Source organism: Amphiura filiformis, unplaced genomic scaffold (genome assembly GCF_039555335.1).
Source record: "Amphiura filiformis unplaced genomic scaffold, Afil_fr2py scaffold_134, whole genome shotgun sequence".
Taxonomy (NCBI): Eukaryota; Metazoa; Echinodermata; class Ophiuroidea; order Amphilepidida; family Amphiuridae; genus Amphiura; species Amphiura filiformis.
The window spans coordinates 140,589-166,800 of record NW_027305598.1 but is presented as its reverse complement, the minus strand read 5'-3'; positions in this window follow the sequence as shown (position 1 = coordinate 166,800).

Here is a 26,212-nt window from a genome sequence, read left to right as displayed (position 1 = left end):
TGAAACTTGGTGGGTACAGTCAACATTTGGAGTAAAATTTTCGGAAGGTTATTTCAGGTTCATCCGAGGTCACCCAAGGGTCATCTGAGGTCAAATTACTAAAAACTGTTATAGGGGCATGAAACTTGGTGGGTACAGTCAACATTTAAAGTCAAAGTTTCGGAAGGTAATTTCGGGGTCATCCAAGTTCACACAGGGGTCATCTGAGGTCACATTACTAAAAACTGTCATATGGGCATGAAACTTGGTGGGTACAGTCAACATTTAGAGTCAAAGTTTCGGAAGGTAATTTAGGGGTCATCCAAGGTCACCCAGGGGTCATCTGAGGTCAAATTACTAAAAACTGTCGTATGGGCATGACACTTAGTGGTTACAGTCAGCATTAAGAGTCAAATTTTCGGAAGGGCATTTCGGGGTCACCCAGGGGTCATCTGAGGTCAAATTACTAAAAACTGTCATATGGGCATGAAACTTGGTGGGTACAATCAACATTTAGAGCCAAATTTTTGGAAGGTCATTTTGGGTCATCCAAGGTCACCCAGGGGTCATCTGAGGTCAAATTACTTAAACCTGTTATATGGGCATGAAACTTGGTGGGTACAGTCAACATTTAGAGTCATGTTTTTTGGAAAGTCATTTTGGGGTCATCCAAGGTCAATCAGGGGTCATCTGAGGTCACATTACTAAAAACTGTCGTATGGCACTTAGTGGTCACTGTCAACATTAAGAGTCAAATTTTTGGAAGGGCATTTCGGGGTCACCCAGGGGTCATCTGAGGTCAAATTACTAAAAACTGTTGTATGGGCATGAAACTTGGTGGGTACAGTCAACATTTAGAGCCAATTTTTGGAAGGTCATTTTGGGATCATCGAAGGTCATCCATGGGCATGACACCTGGTGGTTACAGTCAACATTTAAAGTCAAATTTTGGAAGGTCATTTCAGGGACATCTGAGGTCACCCATGGGTCATCTGTGGTCAAATTTCTAAAAACTGTCATAGGGGCATGAAACTTGGTGGGTACAGTCATCATTTAGAGCCAAATTGTTGGACAGTCATTGCAAGGTCATCTGAGGTCACTTAGAGGTCATCTGAAGTCAAATGACTAAAAACTGTTGTATGGGCATGACATGTACAGTCAACATTTAGAGCCCAATTTTGGAAGGTCATTTTGGGGTCAGTAGGGGTCATCTGAGGTCAAATTAGTAAAAATTGTCGGATGGGCATGAGACTTGGTGGGTACAGTCACCATCAGCCAGGTAATTGTGCCCAGCCGAGACCCACCAAAATTTAGGGATCAAAGGTCAAATTCCAATATTGGTCCAATCAAGCTCAAATTGAACAGGCAAATCGCCATGGGTTGTTGCAGGTTCATTTACTTCTACCAAAAGTAATCGTAAAAGCAGGCGATCGCGAAAGCAGGCGAGACTCGTGGTTCGAGAACCGCCTTGTTAAGGGAAATAAGAGGCTGAAATGAGGTATTGTTGTATATTCTGAATTTTCATGGAGACCTTTTGGAATAGTAGTAGAACACAGATATCCAGCTTATATAACCATCGTTGTCGGGCTGGAATGGTTTTAGTTTATTTATCGGGTGTTTTTTTAGTCAAAATTTCCGCAACTTTATTTAATTAGCTTGTTTTTGGTACTTTTTGCTCAAATTCACGCGCATTTTCAGTTTTTTTAGGAAAGTGCCTGAATTATAATGTGTGATCAATGTGTTATTTTTCACAAAAACAAGACATTTCTTCTATAAACATTTTGAAATTGCCAACAATAGCAAGCGTGGAATTTTTTTTTTTTAGTTCTGTCGACTAATCCCCTAATCATTAAAACAGGAGTCTCTCTAGAAAATATTTGAATCCGTGATTAAAATATAACTTATTCTACTATTGTTATATTTATAAAGTAGTGTAAGAGCAGAGAGGTCATCGTTTGAGTGAGAAATTAAAAAAAAAATTCTGTTCATTTGAGGTTGAGATCATCCATTAAAAATGCATTATTAAATTTCTATTTACATAGCATTTTGTAATATTTTAAACCCTATTTACATGAAATCGTGCAATTTTCGTACATTTCCAGCATGTTGTATCGGCCATCCCACCTATATATACGCTGGGCTATTTTCACGAGCCACTCCCGCCTAGGCGGAAGTACCTATACACCCAACGCAAAAATTGAAGCCGTACAATTTATCGTGAATTTACGACCGTAAAATGTAGACACTTCTTTTGTCTAGATAAGCACCAACCCTCTCCTCTCACATTTTCATGTCAGAAATTAACATAACTCCCGAAACAGAAAACAGAAATTATCTTCGTTCAACTTTTCAGTAGGCAACAAAAGACTAAAATAAAAGGATTGTTCACACGTACCATGCTAACACTTCAAAATAACAATGAGATCCGAAACCGAAAACTGAAACCGAAACAGAAAAGATAAAACGACGGTTAGTCTATCGACTTTATGCTAATGCTGTTACGTAATCAAGTATATGGGATCATTTTATTACGGTCCTGCGCCATATACTGGAGTACCCAAAAAGGGGGTTTTGTTACATTTTGATGAGCAGCATGGATTTCAAAACACTCTTGAGTATTCCTTCACTTTAGAAGATTCAATTATAGGTCTTAAAATTAAGTCACCGAAAACGCCCTAGTTTTGAACTGGTGTCCGCAGGGTTCCCATCACTTCCAAAAGTAGAAATTTTTTTTCACAAAAAGTTGTCAACTTTAAAATTTTGACATAAAAATATTCACAATATATCTAGTGCAAAGACCCATTTTGTGTTCAAAATCAGTGGCGTAGCTGTGGGGCAAGGGAGGGCACGTGCCCATCTAAGGGAGGTGCCGAATCGACCTATTCAGCGTCCCCTAGATCGATTCTGCGCTCCCTCCAAGCGGTGAATTTTTTCATTTGAAAGACCGTTTTAAGACTGAAATTCAACTTGATATAACCATATTGGTGGTATTGTATTGGCAAATTTTCGCCCATTCCGCGCGCAATTGTTTCAGGAATAGGGAAAGGGCACCATTATGTATCTTCTTGCTCCCGGGCGCCACAACCCCATTAGCTACGCCACTGGCAAAAATGTCCAGTCTCACGGAAAGTCCCACCTTTTTTGATAAAATGTTTCCCGTCTCACGGAAATATCCCCCTTTTTGGAGCGGCGTTCTCAACAAATGACCCCTTTGGTGTCAAATCTCTCGCCAAAAGACCCTAGTTTTGAATGTTCCGTCATTTCCAAAAATCAAGTGCCCCAACTCGAAGTATCATTAGAAAGCTGCTGATCACAGAAGAAGAATATTTTTTTTTTTAATAAACGAATTCAACGAAAACGCAAATCAGTTGACTGCAATTTGTTTTGATAGGCTGCACACATCCTGAACACACTGGGATTTGTATTATGGGAACTAAGTAATTAATCTTTCGATACATGAACATTCCAGTATTTAGAAGGCCGCCTGGTTTCAATCACTGCACTCTGTGGTTACATGGTCTAAGCAATCGGGAATTCCCCCATGTTTCTTTTTTGTTAAAAGTCACGTACAGTGCTACGCAAGGTGTTACTGAAATATTCATATTCAACAAAAGGCTATAGACTCGAATGTTTGCATTTTTACGTTCTCTAAGAGCGTGTTTATAGTGGTGTACGGTATTTATACGGTATTCTTATACACATTCGGGATTAGAATGGAATGTGACTTATCCGTTATCTCGACTGTTTATAGTGGCAATCAATAGAGCTCAATAGGGCTATTCTGAATCCGAGGTGGTTGAACTCAGCGTGTCCGAGGTCACCGCAATGCAATGTGGGAGACACAATATGATGCCAGTTTCAAATAGTTTGCCGTGGAAACGATACCGGCCTATTTTTAAACATAATTGCTACAGTACCGTACCATTTTGTAGGTGATGTGTTATTACAGTGACAAATTTGAGCTCGGAGAGTTATATAACCCTGCTCCACTTCCTTGAATAACGGTATCGTTAATCCCTGTCTGTTTATAGTGGCCGTATACGGAATGAATGTACTGCAATATCCATCGATATCGAAGGATATCAGTTCCGTATAATATGTGCGGCAAATAGCGCTATTGGTCTGTTTATAGTGGCGACCAATACCGTATAAGATGTACTTATACGCTAAATACCGGATAATCTGGCTCACTATAAACACGCTCTAAGATCTAAGGTAATAGTAGCACTAGCAGTACTAATAGTTAGAGTAGTAGTAGCGTTGTTGCGGCTCCCGTATGCATATGCACAGTAGATTTTGATGAATAGACTTACGGTTAAAAGTCAATCAGCCGTAAAATTTAAAGTAGCTCCACGTGCGTGACGCACCACGAATGCAGGCTGATATCAATCAATAAATCCTACCGTGAAGTCTTTAATGCGACCCTGAAAGTTGTGCCTCATACATCAATTAAAGAGCTGGGTGGGTGCTGTCCACTATATCTGTTAGGTTTCAAGGTTTGATAGACACCAATGTTTGAATTGGTCTAGCGTCCTCATTGCCCATAATAATTTTTTAAATGTTGGATTCGGGGCGAGTTTTTATAAAATAGGGTATTTTGGTGATAGTGATGAAATTGGGAACACCCAATCTGATAACTTTCTTTCCTTCCACTTTCTGCCTCCTGTCGTCTCCCGGCCGGGCCTTTCCCTGCTCCGCTCGCGATTTTGTTTCATACATCATAGGGCCTACATATTTGAAAATTTGTTCCGTTTTTCATAATCAAACACGAAATATTTAAAGCAAACTCAGCCTGAAAAAATTAAATTAAATTGTCTGAAAAATCAACTGATTTTACCACATGCGTTACAAATATATAGGCCTAATTATGATGTACGAAAAAAATAATCGCTATCCGCTCCTCAGCTGTCCTCGATCTCTTTTCTTCGCCTTTCCTCTCCTCTCATCTCATCTCCACACATGTCCGCATCATTCTCATAGGTTCCTCAAAGTTTAATTTGTTGGGTAGGCCTACACCCCGTCAAACCGAAACACCGTCAGTCCGAACCACTGTCAATCCGAATTTAAAAAAAAAATCTAACCCGAACCCTAAACAATTCTGACTGACGGTGGTTCTGACTGACGGTCTTTTAGTGGACTGACGGGGAGACACAGCGGCGTAGCTGTGATTTTTTTCCGGGGGGGTGGGGCAAGCCTGTATGTTGCGGGGGCCCAAATCCACCAAATTTCCCTGCACTTGGGGGGGCCCAAATAGACACTTTTTGCCAGGCTTATTGATAATAATCGTATGGTATTGCATATCGTATGGATTCCCCATCTCTCTGTCCCTCCTCTCCCTCCCCCTCAAATAGTTATTATTAGAGAGATCAGTGGCGTACCGTGGCCGCCCCTACCCCGGGGAGCTGAAGAAAATTAAATTTTGGCGCCCCTTCCTCAACAGCCCGAAAAGGTGGTTTGAAAAAGTGAAGAGTAAAAATTTACTAATTCTTTTTGCCGCCCCTTCTTCCTTTTACCGCCCCTTCTTCCGCCGCCCTTCTTTTTGGCCGCCCCCTACCTTGACCCCCCAAAGCCCCCCTGATACTCGCGTGGAGAGAGGAGAGCGAGAGGGGCGCCTGACCACTTCCAATGGCAGTATAATAAGCCCTATATATATCAGTATTTGGCAGCATGCTGAATTCTATTTAAAAAGACAAATTGATGTGCAAATCTTGTTTAAAGAAGCCAAATTATAAATCAACTCACATAACCCCGTTTGTTTTCGTTTGGTACAATAAACAACCAGAAAGTGAGATAAAAAAAGACTTTTTGCTCCATTTTTGCGCAAAATGGGTTGATTCTACCCCCCCCCTGAAATTCACTTTGCCCCCTCCCCACCCTTGTACCCCCGAAAAATAGCTGTCGCCGCCACTGCCCCCCCCCCAACATTGCCCACCTCCCCCACCCCACCACTGATATGGTTAATTTGCGTAAGAGATTAGAGAGACTGCTCAGCTGCGCAAGCTAGTCCATACAGGACCAACGGAATATTTAGCACCATAATCAACGCCGTCAGGCGTTGGTCCTTACACATTGGGTCGCTACCCCCAGCAGTGCACCCTCATTATAATAAACAGTGACCAAAACCAAACCAGTCGATGAGTTACGTCATGAATCCAAATATGGGAAATAGCCCCGCCCACCATTCGGGCCATCATTCAACCGCATCTATTACATAACTGGGACTAGTACTTGGTATCTCAATCGATTGATTTTGATAATGCAATAAAAGCAATACAAACTTTTGAGGTCGCTTACCAGTGCATAGTAGATATCTACTATTTCCATGACCAGTGTAAATCGGGCTAGTATGAATTAAATGAAAGTTTTTTGTTGCTATATCAGTGCAGAGATAATGTAGGCATAATCAGTGTTAACAACAAGTCATTTATATGATTCTAGGTTTGTTTTCTTTTTTATTTAAAATTGTCACATTTGTCGATAGGCCTAACCGTGATACAATTAAAAAAGCTAAAAGAACATTAATTCTACACACCGTTTATTTGGAACTGAACTTTGATTTATTAAAGTCTAAGTCATAATGTACGATCTTATATAAATATGAATTTGGTTATTTTTTTTCAAACCTGATTTTTTTGGCATATTTGTAATGTATACACATGTCACAACTTCCACCTGAATGGAATCAGCCAAATTTGTTGTGTTTGTATGTAAACAGAACAAAGTTTGACATAAAGTCATAATTCAAGAATTATGACTTTATGTCCTCCTATAGAACTGCGTGTTAAACGGCCAAAATAACAAGCAGTGTTTACCTCGTTATTTCCGCTCAAAATGGACAGAAACCATTCCCGATAATTAGGGCCTATTACTGGTATTATTTCAGCATTTTGAATATATAATGACAAATTTAAAATTTGAAGGAAATCGTACATTAAGCCTTTAACACCTAACTGGAAATAATAGAGTGAGTAAAATAAAACAAAAGGCGATACAACTCGCAAGTACTGTTGATATTTCAAATGCATGTGAAGAAAAAAGGAACGGAAAAATTACAGTATATTTCTTTAATCCCGAAGGCATGAAAGGGCCTGTGATTACTATTTGAATTTAGGGTTTTGATTTAAACTATTTTAATATCAACTCTTTAAAAAACAACATGGCCCTCTCGTTTTAACCGAGGGCATGGGATTCACCACTTTTAATTGATCAATCGAAAATGAATTGATTGATGATTTAATAAAATAATATAAATTTAATGTAAATAAATAAATATTTTCTTTCTATAAATAAATGGATAAATAAATCAACAAATAATTCGAATAAAATAAATAACAACCATAAGCCTGATAAATGGCAATATATAAATCAATAAATGAATAGAAAATAAATAAATGAATAATAAAACCAATACTGATGAATAGAAATAAATATATATATTAACGAATAATTAATGAATACACATTAGGTTAATTCCTTTTCTTGAAAATAATAAGTTCAGCAAGTTATTTCTTTCTTTCCTTCCTTCCTTTTTCTTTCTTTCTTTCTTTCTTTCTTTCTTTCTTTCCTTCCTTCCTTCCTTCCTTCCTTCCTTCCTTCCTTCCTTCCTTCCTTCCTTCCTTCTTTCTTTCTTTCTTTCTTTCTTTCTTTTTCTTTCTTTCTTTCTTTCTTTCTTTCTTTCTTTCTTTCTTTCTTTCTTTCTTTCTTTCTTTCTTTCTTTCTTTCCTTTCTTTCTTTCTTTCTTTTATGAGTGAAACCCAAAGTTTTTATGAAGCGTGTGTCCTCCAATTCTATATTTTTCTTAAACATGTTAAACGAATAGGCCAACTATCACAGTTAATAGAGGTTGTGCATATGACGTATCATATACCGTAAATATGGCGGACTACTCAAATCCATTCAACAAAAGCATGAGTGCAATCTACCGAGACAGTTCGTCTCACATACATAACAAATGCACTACGATCAAATAGGTTGATTACAACATTTGATTAAATGGACTGCACTGGCCCATGATTACGGTGAAGGACACCGGTTCAAATCCTTTGTTTGTAGCCAATCACTAATATCAAGCACAATCTCTATACAAAAATAGTAACGAATCGTGGTTAACCAGGACAATATTAAATGTAGTGATGACAAACAAAAGGAATTGATTGTGTGCAACCTACAGGTCAGTGAACTGAGGGTAAGAAGAAAACCGAGTATTATAATATCATTAACACATATCAACTGAAGAGGATTAATAATCAATTTCGTTACGTAATACTTGTGTCAATCCCAAGCTAGAAGCTAGTGTTCTGGTAGCAGGTAGGCAAGCCACACCTACTGACAGCTAGTAATGATATTCAGGCAATCGGATTGGCTGAATATCACTAGTAGCTGTCAGTAGGCGTGGTTAATCAGTTTGACATTTCCCCCGACTTTCCGGGAAGGATATGTCTAATGTAGAAGGACCCACGCCTGACGGCGTGGACTATCGTACTAAATGGAGCGTGGTCCTCCTTGAAGGACTAGCGCAAGCCCGCTCAGTGTTAATTCTCTTCATTGTTTTACCGTACAGGTTAGACACCTTGGGTAAAGGTTTACACCCAGTCGCCTTTGAAACAGCGATTTTATTCAATAAAAGTCAATCAATCGTCGCGATAGCGTAGCGACTGAGTTTAAACCTTTACCTAAGGTGAGTAACCTGTTCCGTAACAAACAATGAAGAGAATTAGCATAACAAGCGGCTTGCGCTCTCTAATCCTTTACGGAAACTAACAATGAAGGCACGGAGTAGTCATGGTTCCGGTCATATCCTTTATCCAGAACAATCAAATGTACGGTATCTAACAAAGGAGAATTAGCATATTAACAAAGGACGTACCTAGTAGTCATGGTACCCGTGATACATAACAATGAAGGCACGGAGTAGCCATGGTTCCGGTCATCCTTTATCCAGAACAATCAAATGTACGGTATCTAACAAAGGAGAATTAGCATGTTAACAAAGGAGGTACCTAGTAGTCATGGTACCCGTGATACATAACAATGAGGTACCGAGTAGTCATGGTTCCGGTCATATCCTTTATCCAGAACAATCAAACGTACGGTAACTAACAAAGGAGAATTAGCATACTAACAAAAGAGGTACCTTAGCGCATGGAGCTATTAAGAATGGAGAGGCAATAGATTATGTAACGCATTGTACACTTGTGCCGATTTGAAATCTGACAAGCTATTCATCGAAAGGTACCTTTTGTTTTGGACAAAGGGCTTCCACCATTAAATCGGTAAGCTGACCCGACAGTGTATTAACGCTTTACCTAGCAGACTACTGTCAAAAAGTGATCAAACGAAAGTCGCGTGAAAGCGCTTACTATAACGAAAAGTACCTTTTGTTGTCATACCACTCAAGGGTGTAATTGAGTAGCCGTAAGCTGAAAAGGCACACATTAGCCGCTGATGCAGTTCGTTGTCACCCCACTGACTGTAGGTGCTTCATTTAAATAAATTGAATGCGCTTGCTGAATGATTACATATCAAAGCTGCCATGTCTGCATGTCTATTACTGTATAATGGTAATAGCTACGTAAACATGTAACATATAATAAGTATACCGGTATAGGCCTATATAAAAGTTGTTTCACAAATTGACATTTTGTTTTATTTTAAGAAGGAGAATGTCATAAACAGTGGCGTACTGAAGGGGGGGGCAGCTCTTTTGTGAGAGGTCTTGGGAGGGGATGAGGGAGGAAGAGGTGGAGGAGGGGACATGAAGAATGAGAGGGGGCTGGAGGAAGAGAGAAAGAGGGACAAAAAGTATGAGGGGATGGAGAAGGGAAGGGAGATAAGAAGACGGAGTGATACTTTAGCAAGGAAAGAATAAGTACAGAGAAAGGAAAAGAAAGGAATGACAAATAAATGTAGGCCTTATAATAATTATTATAGAAACTAAACACAGCCCCCACCCACACATAGGCCTAACACTAACAGCACTATAGGCAGCCATTCGATGATGACAATGCCTTTATGCGTTACGTATTTAAAACGCCCAGTCTGATGTATTTTACACCTGCCAAGCACAAGTCACCCAATTTCGAAAATTGGACGTTGAATGTACACTCTCATGAATATTGATTGGCAACATTTTCCAATATGTCAGCGCTCAAATCGGACACAATAGAACAATAGACCATTCAGTGCGCTGCCTTAGCGGTCATTCACCTAATCCCAGAGAAGTGGGTGTGTTTACATATTCGTTTAATTTCGAAAGTAACTTGCGAGTGTGTCCACACGAGACGTAGGCCTACTTGTAAGTTCACTCCCGGGAGAGGAGCGAGTGGAGGTGAGAGGGAATGAGAGAGACGGGGTGGGTGGATTGGGGCCATATGTGGAGAGAGAAGAAAGGAGAGAGAGCAGATAAGGAAAGGGGATGGACTTGGAGAGGAGGAAGAATTAATGTTACAGGAGGGAAGCGGACTCTGCCATTGTAGTTGGTAACTTCAATCAAGGCGGTCAGCCCCGCCCCCGCCTAGAGGGAAAGAGGGTGTGTGTGTGTATTTCATGGAGTTGTGTGTGGAGAGAGAAGAAAGGGAGGGTGGGGTGAGAAAGGGACCGGGAGATGAGGGACAGGTGAAGAGGGGAAGGGGAAAATTGGATCAAGTTCCCAATTGCGGCACCACTTTCACTAAAATACCTTTCAAGTTTTGTTAACTGAACTCATAATATCGAGTTGGTTCAAATAGTGATAATAATAATTATTATTATCAGAGAGAGAGAGAGAGAGAGAGAGAGATCAGTGGCGCACCGTGGCCGCCCCTACCCCGGGGAGCTGAAGAAAATTAAATTTTGGCGCCCCTTCCTCAACAGCCCGAAAAGGTGGTTTGAAAAAGTGAAAAAAAAAAAAAAAAAAAAAAAAGGGTTTTAGCGTAAGCGCCCTAAAACAAATGTATAGTACCATTTTTTCCAAGTTTGTTTATGTTATTTCCAATCTTTTCGCCCTTTTTTCTTTACTAATTCTTTTTGCCGCCCCTTCTTCCTTTTGCCGCCCCTTCTTTTTGGCCGCCCCCTACCTTGACCCCGGGGCTGGCGCCCCCCCCCCCCCAAATACTCGCATGGAGAGAGGAGAGAGAGAGGGGCGCCTGACCACTTCCAATGGCAGTATAATAAGCCCTATATATATCAGTATTTGACAGCATGCTGAATTCTATTTAAAAAGATAAATTGATGTGCAAATCTTGTTTAAAGAAGGCAAATTATAAATCAACTCACATAACCCCGTTTGTTTTCGTTTGGTACAATAAACAACAAGAAAGTGAGATAAAAAAAGACTTTTTGCTCCATTTTTGCGCAAAATGGGTTGATTCTACCCACCCCTGAAATTCACTTTGCCCCTCCCCACCCTTGTACCCCCGAAAAATGGCTGTCGCCGCCACTGCCTCCCCCCCCCCAACATTCCCCACCCCCCCCCCACCCCACCACTGATATGGTTAATTTGCGTAAGAGATTAGAGAGACTGCTCAGCTGCGCAAGCCCGCTCAGTGTTATGCTGATTCTCTTCATTGTTTTACCGTACAGGTTAGACACCTTAGGTAAAGGTTTACACCCAGTCGCCTTTGGAACAGCGATTTTATTCAATCGTCGCGATAGCGTAGCGACTGAGTTTAAACCTTTACCTAAGGTGAGTAACCTGTTCTGTAACAAACAATGAAGAGAATTAGCATAACAAGCGGCTTTCGCTCTCTAATCCTTTACGGAAACTAACAATGAAGGCACGGAGTAGTCATGGTTCCGGACATATCCTTTATCCAGAACAATCAAATGTACGGTATCTAACAAAGGAGAATTAGCATATTAACAAAGGACGTACCTAGTAGCCATGGTACCCGTGATACATAACAATGAAGGCACGGAGTAGCCATGGTTCCGGTCATCCTTTATCCAGAACAATCAAATGTACGGTATTTAACAAAGGAGAATTAGCATGTTAACAAAGGAGGTACCTAGTAGCCATGGTACCCGTGATACATAACAATGAGGTACCGAGTAGTCATGGTTCCGGTCATATCCTTTATCCAGAACAATCAAACGTACGGTAACTAACAAAGGAGAATTAGCATACTAACAAAAGAGTTACCTTAGCGGTCATTCACCTAATCCCAGAGAAGTGGGTGTGTTTACATATTCGTTTAATTTCGAAAGTAACTTGCGAGTGTGTCCACACGAGACGTAGGCCTACTTGTAAGTTCGCTCCCAGGAGAGGAGAGAGTGGAGGTGAGAGGGAATGAGAGAGACAGGGTGGATTGATTGGGGTCGTATGTGGGGAGAGAGAAGAAAGGAGAGAGAGCATTATGATGAGAGAAATAGAGAGGGCGCCTGACCACTTCAAAGGCCAGCATAATCAGCCCTATATCACCCCTTCGGTTTTTATTTAGTACAATAGAAATTGAGATGAAAAAATACCTCATTTAAACAAACACATACAGGTGGCGCCGCGGGGGTGGGGGTGACATGGGAGAAAATTTGTTGATTTAGCCCCCTCCCCATGCCCAGAATAAAATCCTCGCCCGCCATTGTTTTAATTCACTTTGCCCCTATCCCCGAAAGAGAAATTTATGGCGCCGCCACTACCCCCCTCTCCTTGAGAGGAGCCTGAGAGAGGGTGAGATAAGGATAAAGCCACCCTTTGCCGGAAATATTTGAGGAGAGAGGTATAGAATTTATTTTGCTTTCCAAGGCCAGGACAAGAACCTACATATATAATCAAATCAACTCCGCAGTGGCCCCGGAATCGGGGGGTGGAGGCAATAATTTTGGTGGTGCCAAGTACCCTAGGCCCCTTCCCATTAATCTAGGGTAATATTCATAATTTAAGGGTAAAGTTCATAATTTTAAGACCAAATTCACAATTTCAAGGTAAAATTCATAATTTGAAGGTATATTCAATTTTTTTTTGTATTGTATTGTATTTTAAGGTCAAATTCATAATTTTAGTATAATTTATAATGTAATTTTAGGTTAACATGTATGCATTTCAAAACCCGCCCTCCCGCACCCACCCCTTCAGCATGTCGCGTCTCGGAACAGGCTCAAAACAATTGCCCCCCCCCACCTCTCCCTATATTCAAAATCTTCCCAGGCCTTCTGCTCCGCGATGACCATGGAGCTTGTTAATCGGAAGTCACCGCCCTCATTGAAGAGGCTTTGAAATATTAAACCTACTATTATATATGCATCGATGCACAAACCCTCTCATTGTTATGTGTATAGACTTTGGATTCGATTTCAAGTGGGATTTATTGATTTATATCAGCACGCTCTTCGTGATGTGTCACGCAGGTTGAGTACTTCAAATTATACAGCTGATTGACTTTTAACCGTCAGTCTATTCATCAAAATCTACGGTGCATATGCATACGGGAGCCGCAACAACGCTAGTAGCAGATCAGTGTAGTAGCAGTAGCAGTAGTTTCGCCTGTTCAGATTATGACTGACGGATGTACTGCCGTATTGTGATTTAATCGTCTGAATAGCCTATGCCACATAAAGATCTTTAAATTGATTGATCCGTCGCGAGCATGTAGTGAATTAAGGGATCTGGAATGAGCGTTTCGACAGTATTTTTTGTCAGACATGAGAGCACATCAGACATATCGAATTGCATTCTGAATACGAAGTATGTCTTTCTGATATCAAATAATTTTCATTTTTTGAAATTCACGATATAATACACATTTTATGACAAATTATTAAAATTTGATATTTTTCACATTTTTGATATATAACAGTCCTCGAAGTAAATTTTATAAATTTAATGATATATTCTTAAAGTGTATGTAGCTGGAAGGAAAAGCCGACGATCAATTGAAAATTTTGACCTTTCATGTTGAAGATATGGATTTTTTTCCCAAAAAGACCTTTTTTGTGTGTGTGTTTTGGAAAAAAAAATTCATATATTCAATACGAAAGGTCAAAATTTTCAATTGATCGTCGGCTTTTCATCCCACCTACATACACTTTAAGTATAAATCGTCAGTTTACTTCGAGTACTGTTAAATATCAAAAATATCAATTTGTAATCATTTGCCATAAAATGTATATTACATTGCGAATTTCCAAAAATCAAAATTATTTGATATCAGGATTGCAGATTCATACGTAGTGGTAATAAAATGAAAGTAAATTAAATTAAACTTCAACACTACTTGTTTATTTTCGCTTACCGAGAGCGCTTTCGAGGAACTTCCTCGTCGTCAGCCGATGTTGATGGCTCTGATGATTTCTTGGAAACGGCTAGAGACCAACCTGATCATGTGACATCACACTGACATCTACTTTGTATTTAGAGGGAAGTTCTACCAGCAAAAAGATGGATGCGCGATGGGAAGTCCCTGTAGCCCCCTGGTGGCTAACGCGTATATGGAATTCATCGAAAGGAAAGCTCTGTCATCAGCTCCTCACCCTCCGCGGTTGTTCCTTCGATACGTCGATAATACATTCTGTGTGTTAAAGACCGCATACGTGGAAGAATTCACAAGTCACATCAATACGCAGGACAACAACATCAAATTCACTAGGGAGGAAGAGGAAGACGGGCAACTTCCTTTCCTCGATACTCTTATTGTGCGGGTTAGCGATGGCAGTGTGAAGATTAAAATCTTCAGAAAACCAACTCACACTGACCAATATTTGAGTTTGGAGTCCTATCACCCACTAGAACACAAATTGAGTGTGCTTAGAACCAGGGCCGTTCCGACCATTAGGCCAGGTAAGGCGGTCGCCTATGGCGGCAAACATAGAGGGGCGCAAAAAGGGCGAAAAAAGATAAAAACGGGAATGGAGAAAGAAAAGGGAAGAAAAAATGGCGCGGATAAAAAGTAAAAAATGGGAGGAAAAATAAAAAGGGGGCGAAAAGAGAAACAGAAAACAGGGCGAAAAAAAACAGTGGCGTAGCGATAGGGGAGGTGGAGGCATGTGCGCCACCCTTAGGGTAGCGCCCCTGCCTTGTACCACCCTTAGGGGCGCCGAATTGACCAATTCAGGATCGATTCTGCGCCCCTCTAAGTGATGAAAGTCAAAATTTTCGCGATATTCAATTTCATTATAACCAAAATAAATTAGTGGTAAGCCCTATTTGTGCACATTTTTGCTCGCTCCGCGCGTAATTGTTTAAAGATTTTTTGTTGAGGAAGGGGGGGGGGGCGTCATTATGTATACATAGCCATAGAGTTTTCAAGGGGGTAACCCCCTTAACACTAATTTTTGGTATGCTTTGTTGGGGCGGCAGGGAGAGGCTTTGCCTAGGGCGGCAAAATCCCTAGGAACGGCCCTGGTTAGAACGCTGAAATAGTAGAAGTGAAATAGTGACGGATCCATCTGATAAAGAAGAGGAGGTTTCGCACATCAAGTCGGCGCTCCGTAGTTGTGGATATAGAGACTGGACTTTCGTACGCGCTAGTGCCAAGAAAGATAAGTCCAATCCGCAGGAAACTGTGTCGGAGTCTACGAGTAGGGCCTTTACGGTCAACTTGCCTTACATTGAAGGCACCTCGGAACGACTACGTAGAGCGTTCAATACAGCAGGTGTTCCAACTGCATTTAAACCTCATCAGACATTACGACAGACCTTAGTTGCACCGAAGGACAAGGTCGATAAGTTGAAACAGTCAGGAGCAGTCTATAAAATTGCATGTTCTGATTGTCACGCCACATACATCGGGGAGACCAGTACGAAGCTTGAAAAACGGCTTGCGGAACACAAGTCAAAAGCAGCTGGCTCCAAATCAGCCGTACAAGAACATGTAAAAGCAAGTAAGAACACGCACCAAATAGACTGGGACAACGTGAAAGTACTGGAGAAAGAAACAAAAGACTTTCCCAGGAGGGTCCTGGAAGCCATCCAAATCAAGAAACAAGGACCTTCACTTAACCGAGACACAGGATTAGAATTGGATCCTGTGTGGGATAACCTAATTAAACCCAGCGGCACCAGGGGCAGGACTTTTCCGACTTCTGTGACGTCATCCAGTGTGATGTCACATGATCAGGTTGGTCTCTAGCCGTTTCCAAGAAATCATCAGAGCCATCAACATCGGCTGACGACGAGGAAGTTCCTCGAAAGCGCTCCCGGTAAGCGAAAATAAACAAGTAGTGTTGAAGTTTAATTTAATTTACTTTTATTTGATATCAGGACATTCTTCGTATTCAGAATGCAATTCGATATGTCTGATGTGCTCTAATGTCCCACAATAAATACTGTCCAAACGTTCATACCCCAGCCCCCTTAAAGGGCAGTAGACCTACCAATGAGTGGGTTCTAATGTATTTTTTGTATAATAATTTTGATTTACATTACACAAGGGGTAGCAGGTGAGCACATATAGCTGGCAGCTACTAAGACGAATTCACCTATATCTGACAGGTCTTATAAAATGGCGACAACATTCGACATTTCGTCATCTAGTGTACCTCTTCCAACGGATCAAACAACATTTCCTAATGTTTCGTTATATCCGATAACTACATCTATTCTTGAAAACAATGGTTACGAATTCTCTGAAGAGGCGAAAATTGTACTGACAGTTGTTATATCCATTGTAGCCATATTCGGGCTATTCGGCAATACAATGGTGATTCTGATAGTATTGGTTTTCTCTGATATGCATACGTTGATCAATTTCTCCTTTGCCGATTTGGCGCTCACCGATGTGACAATGTTGTTGTTAGATGCTGTCCCAACTGCAACGGATACCATTGGTTGGAATCTTTCAGCTAAACTTGGCTGCAATGTACCGATGTATCTGCAATATGTAAGTTTGATTTACAATTTATGGAGGGTTTTTTCCCTTCAAAGTAGACTATTGCGCTGTGGCCTTGACATACTGACGAAACGCAGATAATTATAAACCGTCACTTTATGTTATAACGGCGATGTTATCTATTGTTTTGCAGCATTTTTGGCTAAATACACAGATTTTCCCTGAAAACAACTGTGTATTTGACTTTGAACTGTATCTTCCAATGGAAAATTACATTACTACTAGCCTAAAAACAGATTTGATAAATTGATAGACACATGATCAATGATGGTAAAGTTAAACATTAAAATCTATATTTTATGGGGCCCCGTCTTTCTACAGTCTGCAAATAACCCACAATACTGAACAATTTGGTAATAAGGTTTTTTTTATCATGATTTGAAATTACAGGACAAAAAGCTGCAAATGTAAGCTGCAAGTGATCAAGAAATATTTCTGATTCATAGAGTAGTAGATAAAAATAGAGTTTTTATACGTGTAGCTGTTTCAATGGCTCTGGAAGGGGGGTAGGCACTGTGTCGAAGATGCACACGATTTCAGCCACATTTCAAAATGAGGTTGATGATCGATGACTTTGCCCACTGGGTATTTCTTATGTGTCCATCTTATTTCTTTTGCCTTCAGATAGCAGCACAGGCAACCAGTCTGACGTTGGCATTTCTGTCATACGACCGATACCGCCTGGTCGTCACACCAGTCCAATCTTACAACACAAGATCTTCGAAGCAGATGTACATGATTATGATTATAATATGGATAGGAAATGCTTCTTAAAATTAATTCTCACTGCACTATGCATGTATTCGCCATTATGTTTATGGATTGATCAAACATATCCCATTTATTTTCATAAATATCTAGCAGAATTATAAGAGAAATACTGACGAATATTAATGTCTAGTTCCTGTGCAATTAATTGAGAACAGTCAAAGAGCTGGCAAGGTGTTTTTGAACATGAATAAACAAATCCTGATAGTGTTTGAGTAACTATATTTTGCATAGTAAAATTTGTTTTTGAAATTTTCAAAATTTGGATCGGGACCGGGGGTCGGGAAAGGGCAATAAAAACCTTTTTATTTGGCCTTGTCTGATTGCGTTGAAAGCTGATGTCCTTTACATATCATCAATTTCAACCGAACTTTAGGCCCTAAACAGTATATGTATTACCTGAATGCCTTTACCACTTTCTTTCTTTTTCAAACAGCTTCTTTTGTGCTGCAGATCCCAGTCGCCCTTGTGCCTGCAGTATCTCCTGAAACAGGTTGTAACGAATTCGGTCAATCATGGGGGGAAGGCATTTTCTTTACCTATGAAACTGTTATCCTTTACATCATACCACTGGTCGTCATTATCCCATGCTACACCAGTATTGTTTCCACTATGTTGCACATTTCCTCAGCTACTACCAGTAACGAAGATTCGGTACGTTACAAGAGGTCTACTCTAAGAGTTATCATCGTGGTGATATTCTTTATAGTGATGTGGTTACCAATTCATGTGGTCCACATGTGGATGGCGTTTGATCCGGATGTCACTGCACAGACTCCACTGTATATAGAACTTCATACCGCTGCTAATGTTTGTATGTTTTTGAACAGCAGTGTTAATCCCTATCTATATGCATTTGGTGGGTCTTCGAATCCGTTTCGTAAGCATCTCAAAGATATTGTGCAGTCATCTTGTTGCGGCGGTATGTTGATGATACGTAAGAAGAATGGAATTGAATGTCAACCACAAAACGATACATCCAACCTGGATATGAAACCGTGAAATATCATTATAAGATAAATAATATTGTGGGTTAAAAAAACAAAAAAAAACAAACAACAAAAACCAAAACAAAAACAATACAAAACTATCTGTCACATACCGCAATTATCTATTCAGAGACTGTGTTTTAACTGTTCGGTTTACAGTGGTGTACGCGAAGGCTTGCGTTGATTTATCTTTTATTCCTCTGATTTCCGGCCACAAATAATTTTTTCTGAAAATAAATATATTTAAAAAGAAATTTAAAAAGAAATATTATAAAGAAAATTCACAGTGTATCTTAAAGGTAAAGGTCTAAGGATTCTTAGTAATCGTTGTATTATGAGCCAAAGGGAAACATTTGTTACAAGTTGTTTGAATTTTTTACTACATTCAAGCACCATGCCTTTTTAAAAATTCAGTTCACTTTGGAAAGGTTACTATTAACGGATTTTGTTAAAATTTTGGATATGCGTTGCTAACACACAAGTTAATGATGATAATTGTAAAATGGGAATAAGTGGTTCATGATTTCTTTAATGAGTTGGTGATTTTGCTCAATAGAGGTGAATAGCTCCTGGAATTTTGCGGTATAAAATAATACTTCCAACAAAAAGTGCATGTAGAAGAGCCAATGGCCAACAAAAGAACCAAATTGACTTCATCATGACTCAACAAGACAACCTCTTCAAAGCCTTTCAGAACTGCAGATCGTATTGCTCAGATCATAATTTGGTCCTGGCAAAGGTCAAACTAGTACCTACCAAAATATACGATGTCAGCAGGTTTAACAACCAATATTTTTTCTTTTTCTTTCCCCAATTCCCCCCCCCCCCCACATTTTTGAGGGAAAAACTCCAAATTTACGTAAATGTCCACTTTTGCCCCTCCCCTGAAATTCACTTTGTCCCCCATGCCCCGAACAAAATTCCTGGTGCCCCCACTGGTATTGCAATATTTATTTTGCGAAAAATTTCAACCAAAATTGCCTTACAACGCCACTCCCTCCACATTTTCCGATAGGGAAAGCCTCGAAACGAAAATCAACGCTAAGCAAGGACGCAGCCTATCAGAGGTTCAAGTTTCCTAATAATATAGTTATTATCGATAGTTAAGAAAGTGATCTATATGCTTTTGGCGAATCTTCGAATCCGTTTCGTAAGCATCTCAAAGATATTGTGCAGTCATCTTGTTGCGGTGGTATGTTGATGATACGTAAGAAGAATGGAATTGAATGTCAACCACAAAACGATACATCCAACCTGGATATGAAACCGTGAAATATCATTATAAGATAAATAATATTGTGGGTTAAAAAAAAACCAATACAAAACTATGTGTCACATACCGCAATTATCTATTCAGAGACTGTGTTTTAACTGTTCGGTTTACAGTGGTGTACGCGAAGGCTTGCGTTGATTTATCTTTTATTCCTCTGATTTCCGGCCACAAATAATTTTTTTCTGAAAATAAATATATTAGAAAGAAAATTCACAGTGTATCTTAAAGGTAAAGGTCTAAGGATTCTTAGTGAGGATATAATGAGCGAAATATTGACCCCTTATTCATTTTGGCTGATCCATGTTTGTATTTCTCGAGCTAAATGAAGCTACTTGTCAAGTAATTTGTAATCATTTACATGTGCTAATTAAAGCTTTAAAAAATCAACGTGCTTTCCATATTTCAAGGCATTGCATTTTATGAAAACAAAAATCGCAATAATGGCTGTCACATGAAAACAATAAAGTAATTACGTCATTATTTAAACAATGCAAAATGGTCATTATGTGCACTAGCTATTCGCAATAATATGCTGAACACTATATTGTAATAACAGTTGATGTTGAATCTAAAAGTAATAATGCATTATACTATCAAAAATTATTGCCGCAGCAATATGCTTCCGGCTCCTATTATAAATGCATGTTCCTCCCGGACGTTCCTTCATGCTTGTTGATGCATGAGGCTCCTATACATTAAAATGTTGGTATAATTATGATTTATTCATTAATAAATGTCCAAATTAGATCAAATATAATATATTAAACCATTGGTAGTAAAGTGCAAGCATAAATCATACCCAGAACTATTTTGAGTATGATATTCAAGATGACTTGAAAGACCACTTTTAATATTTGCAATTAAAAAACACCAACCATGAACAAATAAATATTCCTTTAAAAAGGAAATGGGCGTACAAAGAAAAGATGCCCATGATATAGTTTTTGGTAAAGTATGAGTGAATGGTGATACAAATAAATAAAGAAGTACTTAAGGCCAGAGTAATGGGAGAAAACCATGACCCTTTCGAGCATCATTATTTCTGAATTGTATGTTGTACAATTGAATACCTGAATTGAAGAAGGGCCCAACTCCATTTTATTGCCTGTAGACTGTTCTTCCGTGTGTGTGTGAAAGATTAGCCCAAATCCACTCTCTAATGGGCTTCCACGTACACTTAATCATGGTTTTCATGGAAGAAAGGTCTAACTCCATGGAGTTGGCCCCTCTTCCACAAATATTTAGTTAAAGAGGAATTTTGTTCATCCACGAAATCTGCTTTTCACTACAATAAACTTTCTTGCTAACATATTTTCATGCTTCTACTTGTGCAATTAATGGATAATTATCAAATTTCTGTAGCTATTTATAACACATCTGCTTACGGAACCGGCACTTATAATATATTAGTGGAAGAAGGGCTCAACTCCAGCTCGTATTAAGACCTGTACCATTGCCATGGAAAGATCATATATAATTTTGAATGTGTGTAATATTGTATGTTCATGTATTAAAGGTCCCCTGAAGATGAAAACATTCTGTCTATAAAACTTTTCCAAATATTTAAGTTTTTTCTTAATAGTGAAAAACAGTTTTGATGGAGTTGGGCCCTTCTTCCATTCAGGTATTCAATTGTTTACGGAGTTTAGGGTTAGGGGTTATGGTTGGGGTAGGTCAGTCTTGTAATATTTGAAAGATGACACAGAGGGGCTGGATTTGATTGACTGGAGAACTGAATTCCATAGTAGAGTACCTTGAATCCTAATGGTATTATCAGCAAGTTTAGTTGCACAACCTACAGAATTTAAGTTGGAAAGCTTCCAATTGCAGAAATCAAAGTTTTCTCGGACAAACTGTTATTCATTTTCAGTGAAAGTATGTGATGCACAATAAAATAGGATATGCGCTGCATTTTTTTTTCATTTTGATGTCTATTTCTCGACTTACGTTCAATTTTATTCACTCGGTATTTTTTCTCTGGGACACCTGTATTATCTTGAATCTTGAGTGTGTTTAGCTGCTTGAAGAGTAGTTCTGTATGGGCCAGCCAAAGGGAGTTGGAGTATGTGCGGATGATTCTTTTTTTGAAGGAGGAAAAGTGATTCAAGGTGCGAGTTGTTTTTGCCTGCCCATATAATATTGCAGTATGAAATGTAGGGAACTACACAGGTGTTGTAAAGTGTAAATAAGGATTCATGAGGAAGAAAAGGTCGAAATTTTCTAATAATGCCATTATATTTAGAAACTATTTTTAGATATATGGGACGTGTGAGATTTCCAGGAAAGATTATCGTCAATTAGTATGCCAAGAAATTTGGTTGTGTGGACTTTTTCTAGTTTATTATGATTAATGTGAAAATTGATTTCCTTGTGATTCCAAAGCTAATGGAAAAATGTTCATGTTACGTAAACTGAAAGAAGCAGGTCTCAACGCAGGTGAAATCCTCTCTGTCTACAAAGGTTATATGAGACCAGTGTTAGAGTATGCAGCCCCCTTATGGCATGCAGGTCTCGCTCAGAGCCAGGGGGACCGTTATTTGGAGAGAATTCAGAAACGTGTATGTAAGCTACTCCTTGGAAAGGAGTATAAATCTTACTCCGACTCCCTTGCCACTCTGGATCTTGAGCCTCTACACTCCCGTGACGGCATATTTGCAAGGAGTTTGCCTCCAAAGCACATGCATCTGCAAAATTCTCCAGATGGTTCCCTGCCACTGACTATTCATCCTCAATGACCCTAAGAAAGAGTTACAGGTGGAAAACCAAAAGATTCAAGGAAAGCCCAGTTCCATACATGGCTGAACTCCTGAATCATGCTTAGTGTTCTCCTGTCCATCTAGTGATTTGGTTTGAATCATTTTTGTGCGAATGGATGGATGGGAGGGGGCTGGTGCATCTGGTAGTCCAAGCCCTTAAGTGCAATTCCCTCTCCTGTCATATTGTCATATTGTCATATTATCATATCTTTTTATTATGCCTCACATTGATATTTTGAGTTTGTGTGCAATGGTAAGTGTGGGAGTGCATCAGTGGATGTTGGTGGGTGTGCGGGGTATGGGAGTGGTGTGGTGAAGTGTGTGCAGGGGTGTGTTTGAGATATAGTGTTGAGGTGAGTACGGTTGAGTATGAGCTACAGCTATATTATTTTTGTCCTTTAATTCTTTGACTGTTCATTTAAAAATTTTCATTGAGTATGTATCGTGCAATAATTCAAGTTTCTTTTTGTGTATTTTATTATTATTTGCCTATCTTTATCAATTTGATTGAAATTCACCATGCAATTCAGCCATTGGTTGGTTGGTTGGTTGACGTAAATCCCTCCTGTGAATTAGGAGCACCAGATTTCAAAGAAAGAAATCTGTAAAAGTCATAAATGTGTTCAAAAGTCAAAGTTGAGTGTAAAAGTCAATGTTGAGGATGATAAAAGTCATAAATGTCATTTTGTCTGCTATTTGAGTGTTTTAATAAAATATACCTGAAATAATAAATATACCTGAAATAATGTTTAGTAGTGTGATTGTTCTTAAAAATCATGAAATTTGTTTTTTAAACATGAAATGAGAGTTGTTTTTTTTTTTCCAATTTTATTCACCTGTACTTGGGCCTGGTGGAAGGGAAAAAAAGAACATGATACAGACATGGTCCACCAGACCCCATCTTAATTACGGTAACCAAGATATATGCAAAGATACAATCAGATTATGACAATGAGATTTAAACAATACTGCCCCACCACGAAAACAGGACCCAACCAAACCAATACCTCTGTTAATTTTTTTTTAAAGAGCAAATGCTGCGCACTACCAAGAGTGATGAAAAAGGCAAGCAGAAAAAGAAGTGGCAGCACAGCAAAAGCATGAAAACACAAAGGCAACTGTTGGGTCCCCTGCCATGGGTGGGCAGAATCAGCACCATACAACATGCATAATAAGATCAAACAAATAATGTTGGTTACGAGTGCATCAATAAACTAGACCAGGAATTTTCTACACAAAAACAAAAATCCCACCCTAACACCCCCTCAACAGTCAACACACCCACCCACTCATCCACCAACCACACATACATGCAGGACAAGTGACAAAACAAAACACAGAAAACTTTCCCATATCACCGTGCAAGTAACATGTCCACCATGGCAAGAAAAAAAAAAATTGAAAAAAGGGGTAAAAATATACAGACTTGACATTTTAATAGAAAATGTGCTTTCCATAGGTTTACATTATGGTGCTCATAATGTAGCGAATTTACCTAAAATGGCGGATTTTGGCAGGCTGAATTTCAGCTTTGTGGGGGACACAATTTCGGAATTTATGCAACATTGTTCTGTTATTATCAAATTTATCATGTTTATAGGGGTTTGAGAGGTGATATATCATAAACTCCGTCAGCAATTGGCATTCATCACAGCTGAAATACACTTGGAATGTACCAATATTTCTTTAACATGGAAGGGGCTTAAAAATAGGGATTTTAAAAGTGGTACGTACTCAGAAAGTTTGAATGGCCCCCTGGGGTCAAATGTTATAAACTTACGGTATACATGGTATACGGTACAAAAACAACTGCATGGATTCCTGATTGTCCAATGAACTCACGCTTTCTTTTTATACAGTAAGTTTATAACATTTGACCCATGGGACCATTCATAGTTTCCGAGTGCGTACCACTTTTAAGAGCCATATTTTTTTAAAAGCTCCTCCCACTTTCAAAACTGGTGGATTACAATTAAAGTGCAATTCAGTTTTGACGAACAATTTTGGCATTTAGGTTCAGTAAATGTCACCTCAAACCTCAATAAACCTGACAATATCAGAATAATGTTGCTCAAATTCAGAAATTTTACCCCCACACAAATCAAATTCAGTCAAATCCGCCATTTTAGGCCAATTCACTACATTATTAGCGCCATAATATAAACTAGTGGAAAGCATATTTTCTGTCAAACAATTATTTTACACCATCTCCCGACACACCTCAATTAATATTTAGCCCGTGCGGTTTATGCAGACCCCTTCCAGACCAGTCTTGGAATTTTGCGAAAAAATACTCCATATTAAATGTCAAGTCTGTATATAAAACGCACAATGATAAATGAAAATTGCATCCCATTATTAAAATCGAAGATCAAAGGAAAATTTCTTTAAATGATTACCCAGTTTTCCCTTGCTTTCTGCAATTTTATATTCTGTGCCAAATTAAACTTTCACCATGTTCTTGTAAGCTTAAAAACTAGGATTGACATCCTGAAATTTGCATCTATGAATATAATATTTCAAACATAAAACAAGAAAGTTGATGGCATGTTTGTGTTCAGATTCTTCAACATCCAAACCAAACATTTTCTGAAAATTTGAGAATCCAAAACACTCACCGGTTTTACTTTCAATCAAGGCACTCAAGCTATCCCACAAGTAATTTTTCACATTCACAAAACAAATGTACCAGGGTTTCAGCATTTTTTTTTACAAAAACAACAAAATGGAGAATCAGTTCTACCAATCTCACTCACTCACTCGGTCGACTTCTGTCGGACTCCTACGATGGCTCTCCAGATGTATCTGTCCTGCATGCAGCTCCGGATTTCGTTTGGTTCCTGTCCAGTGTCCTCATACAGAAGATCTACATAGGTCTTGCTCGGCCGCCCCACACATCTTTTGCCGTGACTGGGTCTCCACAACACTAGGTCTGACACCACCTGCCCTGTACTTCTTAAAAAGTGACCAGCAAATTGTAGTCTCCTTTTCCTGATTTTATCAGTTACCTTTGGGAGTTCTCCATACAGTTCTTTATTTGTGGTATGTGTCCTCCAGCTTATATCAAGAGCTGACTAAGTAGCCTGGTGTAACAGCCATCCAACAACTTGCGGATCTTTGTTGTCACTGTCAATGTTTCTGAACCATAGAGCAGGATGCTTTCTACTGTTGCTTGGAATAGCTTGACTTTAATCTGCCTTGGAAGATGGGATTTCCAGATTTTAGTGAGCTTATTACATGCCCTCCATGCCAGTGCTTTCCTTGTTTTGATGTCCTGCTCGCTGCTTTTGATCCAAGCTCCAAGATATTTGAAGTCTTTTACAACTTCCAAACTGGTTCCATCTGCAGTTCTTACATCCACTTCAGTCTGTTGATTGAATAACAATAGTCTTTTTGGTATTCATGTGCAGACCTACTCGTAAAGCAGCTTTCTCTATCCTTTCCAGTAACTCCTGAGCTTGACTGGCTGTATCAGATATTAATGCTATATCGTCAGCAAAGTCCAAGTCAGTAACACATAGCGGTCCAACCCTTCTACTGCGTCTGGGATTTGCTGTAAAGCCTAGATTCTCTTCTCTACCATCTATAGGAGATCTCATGCAATAGTCTAACACAGTTATAAAAAGATAAGGAGCAAGAGTGTCCCCT